The 13,347-nt window shown below is 23.8% G+C and overlaps 1 pseudogene; it reads right to left on the bottom strand.

Moving 5' to 3' along the window:
- Window positions 1-1,394: 1,394 nt before the first annotated feature.
- LOC123686632 lies at window positions 1,395-3,679 on the bottom strand (annotated as a pseudogene).
- Between the last annotated feature and the right edge of the window lie 9,668 nt (window positions 3,680-13,347).

The following is a 13,347-nucleotide window of genomic DNA, read 5'->3' on the forward strand; positions in this document are numbered from 1 at the left end:
TTCCTTGTAGTAAAGAAAAATATATTCCTAGAAAAACAGTAATAATTAATCTTTGAAATGTTTGATTAAAATTATTTTCTATTAATCTATGGTGGGCTCAAGTTACTCTTAGGCCTGATCTTAATAGAATAATAGTGTTTAATAATGGGATTTCATTAGGATTAAAGGTATTAATTCCTTTTGGAGGTCAAGCTATTCCTAGTTCGATAGAAGGAGATAATCTTATATGATAAAATCTTCAAAAAAAACTAACAAAGAAAAAAATCTCTGAGGTAATAAATAAAATTATTCCTCATCGTAAACCAAAAGATACTAAAAGAGTGTGGTTTCCTTGAAAGGTTCTTTCTCGAATTACATCTCGTCATCATTGAAATATAATTAGTAAAAGAATTATATTTCTTAAAATAAATAAATTAGAGTTAAAAAGATGGAATCATTTAATTATTCCTATTATTGCAGTTATAGCTCTGAAAGCTCCTAAAATTGGTCAAGGACTATAATCTACTAAATGAAATGGGTGATTTTTTATCATAATTATTTTCTCTAGAATAAAGAGTTCTAAGGATAGCAAAAACATAAGATTGAATTAAAGCTACTGCTGATTCTAATAAAATTAGTATAAATTGAATTATAATAATTAATAAAATAAGCAAATTTACTATAGGACCAGTGTTTCCTAAAAGAGTTAATAAAAGGTGTCCTGCAATTATATTAGCTGATAAACGAATAGCGAGAGTTCCAGGACGAATAATATTTCTAATTGTTTCAATACATACTATAAAAGGTATTAAAATAGAAGGAGTTCCTTGAGGCATTAGATGGGCAAATGAGTGATAAGTGTGACTAATTCAACTATTTAATATAAATCTTAACCATAAAGGTAAAGCTAGGGATAGAGTAAAAATTATATGACTTGAGGCTGTAAAAATGTAAGGAAATAACCCTATTAAGTTATTAATTATAATGAAGTAAAATAACACAATAAATATTAAAGTATTATTTTTTTTTGTAATGATTTTGAATTCTTTATGTAGAGTAATTAATATATTTTGAATTAAAAAGTTAAATCGATTAGGAATTAGTCAGAATATAGAAGGAATAAATAAAAAACTAATAATTATTCTTAGTCAATTTAAAGGTAATATAAAATAAGATGAAGGATCAAAAGAAGAAAAAAGATTTATTATCATTTTCAAGAAAGTTTTTTATTTAATAATTTAAAATTTTTTAAAGGAGATTTTTTATGAGAATAAAATATTTTAATGTTTAAAATAATAAATAAAAGTGTTATAAAAATATATAAGGAAAACCAATCCATAGGTATAGTTTGAGGAATTAAAAATTATTCTGAGAATGATTTTAGTTTGACAAACTAATGTTATAGGTTAACTAAATTTTTCATTAGAAGTAGTCGTTAATTACTATAAAGTGGTTTAAGAGACCAATACTTATCTTTCAGTCATCTAATGAAAAATTTTCTACCCATTTAATGAAATTTTGGGGAGAAATTCTTTCAATAGAAATAGGTATAAATCTATGGTTTGCTCCACAAATTTCTGAACATTGACCAAAAAAAATTCCAGTTCGATTTAAATTAAATCTAAGTTGATTTAATCGCCCTGGGGAGGCATCGACTTTTACTCCTGTTGAAGGAACTGTTCAAGAATGAATTACGTCAGAAGATGAAGTTAGAATTCGAATATGAGAAAGATATGGTAAAATAGTTCGATTATCAACTTCTAGTAATCGAAAATTAAAAAGTTGATTATTATTAATTAAATATGAATCAAATTCAAGATTTTTAAAATCTGTATATTCATAGGTTCAATATCATTGATGACCAATAGTTTTAATAGTAACTAAAGGGTTACGGATTTCATCAATTAAGTAAATTAATTTTAAAGAAGGAAAAGCAATAAAAATTAAAGTTAATGCTGGTATGATAGTTCAAATTGTTTCAATATTGTGTCCTTCTAATATAAAACGATGGTTATAATTATTTAATGTTAGTCTCATTATGGTATATGTTACAATACAAGTGATTATTATTAAGATTAAAAGGGCGTGATCATGAAAAAATCTTAATTGTTCCAGTAAATATGAAGCTCTGTCTAAAAATATATATGATTTTCAAGTCGCTATTTCTAAAAAAAGGTAAATCTTTATAATTGGGGTTTAAATCCAATGCACTAATCTGCCATATTAGAATTTTTGAGCTAAGATTGGTACTTCTGAATAAGAATGTTCATTAGGGGGAGAAAGTTGGAGTCATTCAATTAAAGAGGGTACATTAGAATTAAACTTTCTTAAACGTATTGAATAAAATCTTTCTCAAATAATTAAGATTATAAAGATTATTCTAAGAGAGGAAATTATAGATCCAATAGAAGAAATTTTATTTCATTTGTAATAAGCATCAGGATAATCAGAGTATCGTCGAGGTATTCCTCTTAGTCCTAAGAAGTGTTGAGGAAAAAATGTTAAGTTTACCCCAATAAATATAATTAAAAATTGGATTTGTAATAATTTATTGTTAAGATTGAATCCTGTAATTAAAGGGAATCAATGGATAAATCCTGCTATAATGGCAAATACAGCTCCTATAGATAAAACGTAATGGAAATGAGCTACAACATAATAGGTATCATGTAAAATAATATCTATGGAAGAGTTAGCTAAAATTACTCCTGTTAATCCACCAATTGTAAATAAAAATAAAAATCCCAGGGTTCATAAAATTGAAGGTGTATAGTAAAATTGTATTCCATGTAAAGTTGCTAATCAAGAAAAAATTTTAATTCCAGTGGGTACTGCAATAATTATAGTAGCTGAAGTAAAATAAGCTCGAGTATCAACATCTATTCCCACTGTAAATATGTGATGAGCTCATACTACAAATCCTAGAAGTCCAATAGCTAATATAGCATAAATTATTCCTAAAGAACCAAAGGCAATTTTTTTCCCTCTTTCTTGTGTAATAATATGGGAAATTATACCAAATCCTGGGAGAATTAAAATATAAACTTCAGGATGGCCAAAAAATCAAAATAAATGTTGGTATAAAATTGGGTCTCCCCCACCGGTTGGATCAAAAAAAGAAGAATTTAAGTTTCGGTCAGTTAATAGTATAGTAATTGCTCCTGCAAGAACTGGTAGTGATAGTAATAAAAGAATTGCTGTAATAAGAACAGATCATACAAATAAAGGAGTTTTATCAAGTATTATACCAAATGGACGTATATTTATAATAGTTGAAATGAAATTTACTGCACCTAAAATTGAGGAAATTCCTGCTAAATGTAAACTAAAAATCACTAAATCTACTGAAGGCCCGTTATGTGTTAAATTAGAAGAAAGAGGAGGGTAAACAGTTCATCCTGTTCCTGCCCCTATTTCTACGATTGTTCTTAAAATTAAAAGAGTTAAAGCAGGGGGTAAAAGTCAAAATCTTATGTTATTTAATCGTGGAAATGCTATATCAGGAGCTCCAATTATTAAAGGAACTAATCAATTTCCAAAACCCCCAATTATAATAGGTATTACTATAAAGAAAATTATAATGAAAGCATGAGCTGTAACAATTATATTATAAATTTGGTCGTTTCCAATTAATCTTCCTCTAGTTCCTAATTCTAACCGAATTAAAATACTTAACGATGTTCCTACTATTCCTGCCCATATTCCAAATAAAAAGTATAATGTTCCAATATCTTTATGATTAGTAGAAAATAATCATTTATTCGATAAAGTGGCTGAATTAAAGCGTTAAATTGTAAATTTAATTATGAGTTTTCTCCTTTATTAAGCCTTATATTCAATTATGATTATAAATTGCAAATTTATAGGTGAATATTATTCTAAGGCTTAGAATAATTCTATTTTTAACTTTGAAGGTTACTAGTTTATTTAACTTAAATCCTTAATAAATTCTAAAAATTACAGTAAAAATGATTAATCCGTAAATATTCACTCAATTTAAAAAAATTACATAGTAAGAGTTAATATAATTAAATTTTTTATTTTCATTTAATTTTATTATTAAAGATTGAAGTATTAAGCGTATATAAATATATATACAAATTAAAGTAATAAAAATTATTATAAAAGATAGAAAATAAAAGTGATTTTCAATTAAAGTTTTTAGAATTAGTCACTTAGGAAAAAATCCTAAAAAGGGGGGGATTCCTCCTAGAGAAAAGAAATTTAAAAAAAAATAGAATTTTAAAGTTTTATTGTAATTCATATTATTTATAAGATCTTTAATGTTAAAGATTTTAAATTTATTAAAAATTAAGATTATATTTAAAGAAATAAAAGTATAAATTAAAAAGTATAATATTCATAAGGATTGATTTAATATTATTATTCTTAATATTCAACCAATATGGTTAATGGAAGATAAGGCAAGAATTTTTTTTAATCTGGTTTGATTCCATGTTTTTACACTCCCTAAGGTTATACATATCAAAATAATCAAAATAAAGAATAGGTTTAATTTAAAATTATATATAATTAAAATTATTGGGGCAATTTTTTGTCAAGTTATTAATAATAATGCATTAGCTCATCTTAGTCCTTCTAGGACTTCTGGGTATCAAAAGTGAAAAGGGGCTGCTCCTATTTTTATAAGGATAGCTCTGTTAAACAAAAATATAGAAGTAGGTATTAATTGCTCGATAGAATTGATTAAAATAAATGAATTTAAAAAAGAAAATAAAACTAGAATTGATGCAGAAACTTGAACTAAAAAATATTTCAAGGAGGATTCAGAAGAATACTTAAAATTATCTAAATTTATAATAGGAATAAAAGCTAAGAGGTTTAATTCTAAACCAATCCAGATATTAATTCATGAATAAGCAGAAATAGAAATAAGAGTTCCTCTTATTATTAAAATTAAAAATATTAATTTTATAGTTTTAATTATAAAGAAAAGGGGTATACCTTTATAAATGGGGTATGAACCCATCAGCTTCTTTAGCTTATCTTTATATTCTAGTATAAGATGTACAAGAGTTTTTGAAACTCTAAGAAATAATTTAATTTTATTGAATATAATTACAAAAAAAAATTAACAATTAAAAATTTAACTTATTAAGTTAAATTTAAAATTTAATATTTTAACCTTAAATAAAAACTATTAAATTTTCATTAATTTAAGTGTACAAAAATTAATTCACAAAGTAAAAAATCCTATAAAATAGGATTATTTATATAAATATATTCGATAAATTTGAGTTGATTTTGGTCGTCCTACTTCAGGATCAATTTCAACATTCTAAACCAATCCTGAGGCTAAGTCCAACAATCAACACCAAACCCGATAAATTTGAGTTGATTTTGGTCGTCCTACTTCAGGATCAATTCCAATATTCTAAACCAATCCTGAGACTAAGCCCAACAATCAATACCAAATCCGATAAATTTGAGTTGATTTTGGTGCCCTACTTCAGGATCAATTTCAACATTCTAAACTAATCCTGAGGCTAAGTCCAACAATCAGCACCAAATCCGATAAATTTGAGTTGATTTTGGTGCCCTACTTCAGGATCAATTTCAACATTCTAAACCAATCCTGAGACTAAGCCCAACAATCAATACCAAATCCGATAAATTTGAGTTGATTTTGGTGCCCTACTTCAGGATCAATTTCAATATTCTAAATCAATCCTGAGGCTAAGCCCAACAATCAACACCAAATCCGATAAATTTGAGTTGATTTTGGTGCCCTACTTCAGGATCAATTTCAACATTCTAAACTAATCCTGAGGCTAAGTCCAACAATCAGCACCAAATCCGATAAATTTGAGTTGATTTTGGTGTCCTACTTCAGGATCAATTTCAACATTCTAAACCAATCCTGAGGCTAAGTCCAACAATCAGCACCAAATCCGATAAATTTGAGTTGATTTTGGTGCCCTACTTCAGGATCAATTTCAACATTCTAAACCAATCCTGAGACTAAGCCCAACAATCAACATCAAATCCGATAAATTTGAGTTGATTTTGGTCGTCCTATTTCAGGATCAATTCCAATATTCTAAACCAATCCTGAGGCTAAGTCCAACAATCAGCACCAAATCCGATAAATTTGAGTTGATTTTGGTGCCCTACTTCAGGATCAATTTCAACATTCTAAACCAATCCTGAGGCTAAGCCCAACAATCAACACCAAATCCGATAAATTTGAGTTGATTTTGGTCGTCCTACTTCAGGATCAATTTCAACATTCTAAACTAACCCTGAGGCTAAGTCCAACAATCAGCACCAAATCCGATAAATTTGAGTTGATTTTGGTCGTCCTACTTCAGGATCAATTTCAACATTCTAAACTAACCCTGAGGCTAAGTCCAACAATCAGCACCAAATCCGATAAATTTGAGTTGATTTTGTTGCCCTTCTTCAGGATCAATTCCAATATTCTAAACCAATCCTGAGGCTAAGCCCAACAATCAATACCAAATCCGATAAATTTGAGTTGATTTTGGTGCCCTACTTCAGGATCAATTTCAACATTCTAAACCAATCCTGAGGCTAAGCCCAACAATCAATACCAAATCCGATAAATTTGAGTTGATTTTGGTGTCCTACTTCAGGATCAATTTCAACATTCTAAACCAATCCTGAGGCTAAGTCCAACAATCAACACCAAATCCGATAAATTTGAGTTGATTTTGGTGCCCTACTTCAGGATCAATTTCAACATTCTAAACTAATCCTGAGGCTAAGTCCAACAATCAGCACCAAATCCGATAAATTTGAGTTGATTTTGGTGCCCTACTTCAGGATCAATTTCAACATTCTAAACCAATCCTGAGGCTAAGTCCAACAATCAACACCAAACCCGATAAATTTGAGTTGATTTTGGTCGTCCTACTTCAGGATCAATTTCAATATTCTAAACCAATCCTGAGGCTAAGCCCAACAATCAACACCAAACCCGATAAATTTGAGTTGATTTTGGTGCCCTACTTCAGGATCAATTTCAACATTCTAAACCAATCCTGAGGCTAAGTCCAACAATCAACACCAAATCCGATAAATTTGAGTTGATTTCGGTCGTCCTACTTCAGGATCAATTTCAACATTCTAAACTAATCCTGAGGCTAAGTCCAACAATCAACGTTTAAGTTTTTAAAATTATTAGTTTTTGATTTTGAATAACTAAGAAACTGACTTTTAAATTTTTAAAATTTTTAAATATCACCTTATTAATAAATTTGTATAAGAATTCTATGGGGGGGGGATCAATAGAATTCAATTTACAAAAATTTGAATAAATGGATTTATATTTAAAAATCAAAAAATTTTGTAATTAAAAATTATTCTTTCAATTTTATTTTCACAGAAAAGGTTTAAATTTTCTATAAAATAAATTTTCTGTTAGACTAGAAGAAGAATTTTTTCTAAAAGTTGATTTTTCTAACAAAATAGTTTGGAAAAAGAGATTTTATGATAAATCCTTTTTTCACATAAAAAATAATCGATCCCTGTAAAATTTTGTAATCCGAAGATTTTTTCCAAATTTCATCAAATTTCACGAAATTTGGCATTTTTTTCAAAAATTTCGGGGATGGAACTAGGGGTGGGTTGCACATGTTTCATCTCATCAAAATGACCCTTTCTTCAGGCGCCCTAATAGGAATTTCCTCATACATCGGTTTTTATATCCAAGTGTTATAATTGTTTTTTAGACAATAATGTCAATTTTAAAGATCAAATTTTTTGAAAAATTTCAAAAAAAAACGAAAAAAATGCAAAATTTTGCAATTTTTTGCATTTTTTGGGTCAAAATTTGGGCAAAAAAAAATGGCCTAAAATCGATACTTTATTAGCAGTATTAATTTAAATTTTGTCTTTTAATAGGGTTTTTCTCTTGGACCCTATGCCTTTTTAATTAAAGAATTTATTTATATATATCTATAATATTTAATAATTAATAATTACTTATTAATATATAATTATTTATATATAAGGGCGAAATATATCTTACATTGGATAGTACCATTAGTAATATTCTAGGTGCTAATTTTAATTAAATAGTTAAAATAAACATTTTTAAATATATAAAAACCGATTTAATATTGGTATCTTAAGGGATATATAATAGTACTCCCGAAAAAAAGAGAAAGAATATATAAAGTAAATCAGTATATAAAAACGACGGTGAATTTCGAGAATTTCTATATTAATAAATATTTTATATATTAATAATATTTATAATATATATATAAAGAGTATAAATTATTAATAATTAATTTAACATTAAAATATTAACATTTTATTTATATAAGAATTAAATTATAATTAATCTATAATTATTAATAATATATTAAAAATTATTAGTTATTAATAAAGTTAATTTTTAATGAAAAATTCAAAATTAATGAAAAAAAAAAAAAAAAACCTAAGTATTAATGAATTAAATTATCATTAAGAAATATTATTTCTAAAGTATTATGGTATTTATCATGAAAATGAAGTTATTCTTATTTTAACTAAATCTATTAAAAATTACGTGAAAAATAGATTTAGAAAAATAAAATTAATAAAGATTTCATAAAAAATTTAAATTAAAATATCTAACAAAAAAATGTAATTTTTAAATATTTGGTTAAATTTGTCTATTTTTTGGTTGTCTCGAATAATTTTTAATTTATTGGATAAAAAGTGATCTTAAAGGGTAAAAAAATGATTTGTTAGTAAAGTAAAGTTATTATGTCAATATTTTGATTTAAATTATAATTATTTTAAGTTTAATTATTACATAGTTAAAAAAATTATGTATAAAAATTTAGGATTTTCATAAAATTCGAGTAATTTTTGAAAATTTTATATAAATGCTTAAAAGGAAATCGCTCATAAAAAAAAATCTATATTTTTTTGTTAGAAATTTAAATTTAAATAATTTTTAAAAATTGTGATATGGAAATTATCTAATAATTTTTTTTGAAAAAATTATTTGTTAGTGTAATAAAGTTATTTCGTTTAAAAATTTTGTGAAAAATTGTTAAAAATTTATCAAAATTTATGGATTTTTGAAAATTTTGATGATTAGGGGAGGAATTTTTTTTTTCATTTTTCATAAATTTGATTTTTATATAATTTTGAAAATTTTTAGAATAGGTTAATTTAAATATTTTAATAAAAATAGAAAATGTTTAGTTTCGGGGGGAACTAAATTAATAAATTTAAATTTAAATTTATTTTGAATTTTAAAAAATTTAATTTTTGATTATTTTATTTTATAATAAAATTATAATTTATTTTTTCAAAATTATTGTATTTATCAAGAATTTTTTAAATCCGATAATTTAAAATATTTTTGATATTTGGTAGGCTTCAGTTTATTACAAAATTTATTTTATTAAAATTAAATTTGAATAAAGCTATAACAGTCGGCAATAAGAATTGTTACAATTTATATTGTTTAGTATTGGATTTAGTGAGTAGGGTAGCACTAAATTTAAGGGTATAACTTGTAAATCCTTGGGGGAAAATTTTTTAATTTAGAGTTAAAAAGTTTAAGGTTTGGTTATTATCTAAGGGGACGTTTTTGACGGGAGGAAGTTACAAAGATTTGTTAACATAAAGTTTTTATAATTATAATTTATTTTTTAAAAATTATTGTATTTATTAAGAATTTTTTAAATCCGATAATTTAAAATATTTTTGATATTTGGTAGGCTTCAGTTTATTACAAAATTTATTTTATTAAAATTAAATTTGAATAAAGCTATAACAGTCGGCAATAAGAATTGTTACAATTTATATTGTTTAGTATTGGATTTAGTGAGTAGGGTAGCACTAAATTTAAGGGTATAACTTGTAAATCCTTGGGAGAAAATTTTTTAATTTAGAGTTAAAAAGTTTAAGGTTTGGTTATTATCTAAGGGGACGTTTTTGACGGGAGGAAGTTACAAAGATTTGTTAACATAAAGTTTTTATAATTATAATTTATTTTTTAAAAATTATTGTATTTATTAAGAATTTTTTAAATCCGATAATTTAAAATATTTTTGATATTTGGTAGGCTTCAGTTTATTACAAAATTTATTTTATTAAAATTAAATTTGAATAAAGCTATAACAGTCGGCAATAAGAATTGTTACAATTTAAATTGTTTAGTATTGGATTTAGTGAGTAGGGTAGCACTAAATTTAAGGGTATAACTTGTAAATCCTTGGGGGAAAATTTTTTAATTTAGAGTTAAAAAGTTTAAGGTTTGGTTATTATCTAAGGGGACGCTTTTGACGGGAGGAAGTTACAAAGATTTGTTAACATAAAGTTTTTAAAATTATTAGTTTTAATAATTTAATTTTTTAAATTTAATTTAATTATTATTATTTCTAAATAAAGTTAATTTTTTTTTGTTTGAAATAAATTTTAACTAAATGTAGTCTTTTTTGGGTTTTAGTTAATTAGATATTTGATTATGGTATTAGATATATATATTCATTCAAGATTTATATGAATATTGTTTTAAATTTAATAAATTAGTAGTGTATATTTTTAATTATTAAAAAAATTTAGAATTAGTGATAAGATTTAGTATTTGCAATTTTTGTGCCAGCAGCAGCGGTTATACAAAAAATATAATATATATTTATTAGCTTTAATTAATAGAATTAAAAATTAAAAAAGAAATTTTAAGTTTTAAGGTGAAATTTTAATTTATTAATATTTTTAATTATGTTTTTATGAGGTTAAGAAATTATTATAATAAACTAGGATTAGATACCCTATTATTAATTAAGTAAATTATAAAGTTAAGTGATTAATAGTTAAGTTCTTTAAAGCTAAATGATTTGGCGGTATTTTTACTTTTCAGAGGAACCTGTTCTATAAACGATAATCCACGATTAAAATTACTTTAGTTAGAAACTTTTATATCGTCGTTGTTAAATATTTTTTTAGAAATTAATATTTAGATATTTTTTAAAAATTTAAATCAGATCAAGGTGAAGTTTATATTAAAGTAGAAATGGGTTACATTAAATTATATTTATGGATTTATATATTTTAAAAGTTTTATGAAATTGGATTTGATTGTAATTAAATATTTTTATTTTTAATGATTTAGTACTAAAATATGCACATATTGCCCGTCGCTTTCATCTAATATGGAATAAGTCGTAACATAGTAGATTTACTGGAAAGTGATTCTAGAATGTCAGTTTAGAGCTTGAATAAGCATCTTATTTACATTAAGAAGATAATTAATAATTTAAATTGAATTTTAAAATTTATTTAATTAATATATATATATATATATATATATATATATAATTTTATTAAATAATTAGTATTTTTATTAGATTAAGAAAAATTTTATTTTATGATAGATTAATCGTACTGAAAAGGAAAATTATATAAATTTATAAAAGAAACAATATTGTGTACCTTGTGTATCAGGGTTTATTAAAAATTTAATATTTATATATTTATCTCGAATTTAAAAGAGCTATATAGTTATAAATATTATTGTTTAATAAATATTTATAATAATTATATAGTAATGAAACGTTATTCGTTTTTAAATATATCTAGTTTTTTAAGAAAAGAATTTAATTCATTATAAAAATTATAAAAATTTAATTTTTAATTTTTTGAATTTTTATTTTAATAGTTTTAGGGATAAGCTTAAAATTAAATTATTATAATTAAATATTATAAATTAATAATTTATAGAATTAGAAATTTTTACTATTTGAAGTTTGTTAAAATTTGTTATTTAATTAAAAATATTTATATATTAATTTAATTTTTTTATTAAAGTAAATTTAATAATAAAAATTATATTGAAATAATGATAAAATTAGTATTAATTATTTTGTAAAAATATAAGTAATTACGAAAGGTATAATTAAGTAATTAGGCAAAAATATCTTTCACCTGTTTAATAAAAACATCTCTTTTTGATTATAATTTAAAGTAGGACCTGCCCACTGAATAAAATTTGAAGGGCCGCAGTATTTTGACTGTGCAAAGGTAGCATAATCATTAGTTTTTTAATTGAAAGCTTGTATGAATGGTTTGATGAGAAGATAACTTTCTAAATTTTATTATTTAAAAATTTTATTTTTAAGTTAAAAAGCTTAAATTTTTTTAAAAGACGAGAAGACCCTATAGAGTTTAATTTATAAAAGATTTTTAATTTAAAGAATTATAAAATTTAAAATTTTTGTTAAATTTGATTGGGGTGATAAAAAAATTAGATTAACTTTTTTAATTTTAACCATTAATTTATGAAAAATTGATCCATTTTTATGATTAAAAGAATAAATTACCTTAGGGATAACAGCGTTATTTTTTTTTAGAGTTCAAATCGAAAGAAAAGATTGCGACCTCGATGTTGGATTAAAGTTAAATTTAGGTGTAGAAGCTTAAATATTTGGTCTGTTCGACCATTAAAACTTTACATGATCTGAGTTTAAACCGGTGTAAGCCAGGTTGGTTTCTATCTTTAATAATTTAATAAATTTTAGTACGAAAGGACCAAGTTTATGATTTAAAATTTTATAAATGAATAAAATTATTATTTTGGCAGATTAGTGCGTTAGATTTAGAATCTTTATAAGTATTTTATACAAATAATAATTGATATAATTTTAATTTTGATAATTTTTATTTTAATAATTATTTGTATTTTAGTTAGAGTAGCTTTTTTAACTTTATTAGAACGTAAGTTATTAGGGTATATTCAAATTCGAAAAGGCCCTAATAAAGTAGGTTTTTTAGGAATTTTACAGCCTTTTAGTGATGCAATTAAATTATTTAGAAAAGAAATAATTTTTCCTTATATGGCTAATATTTTAATTTATATTATATCACCAGTTTTTAATTTAATTTTAGCATTAATATTATGAATTAGAATACCTTTTTATTGTTATTTATTTAAGTTTAATTTTTCTGTATTGTTTTTTTTTGTAATTTCTAGTTTTAGTGTGTATACAATTATATTATCGGGTTGATCTTCAAATTCGATTTATTCTTTATTAGGAAGGCTTCGTTCTGTTGCTCAAGTAATTTCTTATGAAGTAAGAATATTTTTAATTTTATTATCATTTTTAGTGTTAATTATATCTTTAAATTTAATAGATTTTATTTTTTATCAAAAATATGTTTGATTTGTTATATTTAATTTTCCTCTAAGAATAATATGATTTATTTCAAGATTAGCTGAAACTAATCGAACTCCTTTTGATTTTTCTGAGGGTGAATCAGAGTTAGTTTCAGGATTTAACGTTGAATATAGAAGTTTTGGATTTGCTTTTATTTTTATGGCTGAATATTCTAATATTATTTTTATAAGAATAATAAGAAGGTTGATTTTTATAGGAGGAG

The sequence above is a fragment of the Harmonia axyridis genome, chromosome X, assembly GCF_914767665.1.
Source record: "Harmonia axyridis chromosome X, icHarAxyr1.1, whole genome shotgun sequence".
In the NCBI taxonomy this organism is placed as follows: Eukaryota; Metazoa; Arthropoda; class Insecta; order Coleoptera; family Coccinellidae; genus Harmonia; species Harmonia axyridis.